Source organism: Myotis brandtii, unplaced genomic scaffold (assembly GCF_000412655.1).
Source record: "Myotis brandtii unplaced genomic scaffold, ASM41265v1 scaffold794, whole genome shotgun sequence".
In the NCBI taxonomy this organism is placed as follows: Eukaryota; Metazoa; Chordata; class Mammalia; order Chiroptera; family Vespertilionidae; genus Myotis; species Myotis brandtii.
The window spans coordinates 2240993-2243796 of record NW_005371198.1 but is presented as its reverse complement, the minus strand read 5'-3'; positions in this window follow the sequence as shown (position 1 = coordinate 2243796).

Genomic DNA, 2804 nt, shown 5'->3' with positions numbered 1-2804 from the left:
CTTGGAGCCTGAGTATGCAGATTAACCGCCATCTTTTAGCTTCTATAATTGAAACATTGTATCTTTTGGAGCTGTTGCTTCAGGAGCTCAGAGCCCCACAGCTGCAGGCGGGAACCTTGGTTTCCTCTATAGCTGGGGCAACCAAGCATCCTGTTCTTCAGTGCCTGGCTGCCAGCCGCCATCTTGGCTGACAGTTAATTTGCATATACTCACTGATTAGCCAATGAAAATGGTAGCGGTCGTACGCTAATTACCATGTTTCTCTTTTATTAGTGTAGATATATGCAGTAAATTCAAGTGCTTGACATGTGGGTGTTTTTTTCTCCAAGTCCATGTGGGTTAGTCCTTAATCTGCCATTCCATAACCTTGAGGGAGTATATGGTTCCAGTTGTATAAAGTTAGGACTCTTTTGAATGCAAGTAACACAAGCCAGCTTAAACAATTAGGACAAATATTATTTCATTAAATGGAAAGTCCAGAGTCAGGACAAATCCAAGTTTGATCAACATTCCAATAATGTCATCAAAAATCAGTTCATTCTTTCTCTCCTCTCTGCTGAATTCAATGTCAGCATCTCCCAAAGGCTAGTTCCCTTCGTGGTACCAAAAATGCTGACAGTGTCAATCAGGCCTCTATTCTTTCTTATTCTGTCTGGCAGGAGAGAGAAAGGGAGAAACCTTACCCACAGGCAAGGTCTTTGCTGTCAGCCTGGCTGGGCAATCTCAGGTGCCAGACCAATTACAGTTGCCAGGGGAATGCAGACAGCTTAGACCCTCGATGACCAATATGGTGGCCACAAGCCACATAGGACTACTGAACACTGGAAATGTGGCTAGTCCAAGGTGATATGTGAGAAAGATACACTGGATTTTAAGACTTAATATGAAAAAATATACATCTCATTAATAATTTCTGTATTGATTATATAATGACTACACAGTAGTGTAGATATGTTGAATTTAAGAAAATATATTAAGATTAATTTTAACATTTTTTACTTTTTAAAAAATGTGACTTCTAGAAAATGTAAAATTACATATATGACTCTCCTCTATTTCTATTGGGCAGGGCTGGCTACTCAGGATGCCCTCTAGAGTGGGGGTTAGGGACACAAACAAAATTCATGGTTTTCTTAGAAAGAGGGAGAATTGGTGTTGGAAAACAACCCATATGGTCTACTATATCTGGAAAACATTTCTTTAAATTATTCTATTGCTGTTTTTATTCTAATTTCTAATTGGTAGCTGGAGAATACAGAAAAATCAGTAGATACAGGTGGGTTTCATCTGGGACAGGGCATTTTTTTCTGCGCTCCCAAACCTGCAGACACCATCCTGTCTGGGAGTTGTGAGATTGCAGAGATTTCAAACACTGTTCCTGATTTCCCTGCAAACCCACTTACAACTGGGAACAAAGTGGGACTGACCTCACAGGCTGAATTTTCTTCTACTCTGTAGCTCTAAGCAATTTTATTTTATTTCATATTCAGTATTGATTCTGTTATTAAAGCTATCTGTAACAGCAGCACCAAATGTATAAAATTGGTTAACGTGCCATGAGAAATAGGAGACTCGTCCATGGAATGGATGTTCCTCACTGACTTTCTCCTCCATATCCCTTCTCTTCCCCCCTTTTGTTTCCTGTGTAACACTTATAGGGAGAAGGGCTTTTTTGCACACTTATCTTGTTATGAGGTCATACCTGTCTCTCTGTCTGACAGCAAATTGTGCCATTGTTCTAAGAACAACAATTCAAAAGAATTTGTGGAGAATCAGGAGGCCTGCAGAAATTAGTGAAGAAAAATCAGTGTGACTTCTCAGCACATTGCAATTATGGCTAAGATGCCCTCATAAATTGAAGACTCTTCCTCTGAGAAAAGTTTTCCCTCCCTCCTCGTTCAAGGGCAGACTGCATGTTATTTTTGGGTCGACTACACCAGGAGCTGATGTTCTGCTAGTGCACTGCGGCGCTGACTATAGCCGGAGGTTCCGATACTGAACTACTTCCACAGCCATCAGCAAGATTGCCCTGGCCTCTCCCCTGCAACCCTGCAGGCAATGCAGCAACTCCTGGCACTAACAGGGCCTCCAGTTTCAAAGAACTCTGTCAGACAACCCCTCCATTGTGCAATGTTTTGAACCTGCCTTACACTATTGATCAGTTTTCCTCTTAGAGACTGTTTGAAAATTATGAAGGCAACTCAATGGCTAATAATTAAAACATGGCAGTTAAAGGCCTCTCTTGAAGCATCACAGTGGAGCAGTGAGAAGACCACTGAACTTGGAGACACAATAGCTGAACAGCAATGTGATAGAGCTTATGACATTTGAGAACACGGTCCCTGTTCTCTAGGACTTTTCCAAAAGGAGTAGCATTAACAAAATGGGAAAATTCCACTGTTTGGGATTCAAAGAGGAGTCTAGTTTAGTCTGCTGGGAAAACATAAGCCTGGACTGGCTGGGTGGACTGGAGAAGGCCATGAATGCCAAGCTGTGGGTATTAGTGGGCAGTGTGGAGCAAAGGATGGCATGATGGGAATATTCTTATGAAGGATGGGTTGAGGAGCAGAGAGACTTGTCATAGGAAATCAATTAGGAGGCTTTGGGAAACAGTCTAAATAGCTCACCAAAATCACCCTGAGGGCTTGTTAAATTATGAATTGCTGGCCCAACCCAGGGTTTCTGCTTTAGTGGGTCCAGAATCTGAGGATCTAGATTTCTAAGTTCCCAGGGTGCTGCTGTTGCTGCTGGTCTTGGTACCACACTTTGAGAATCACAGGTCTGAGCCAATGGTTCTCAGACTT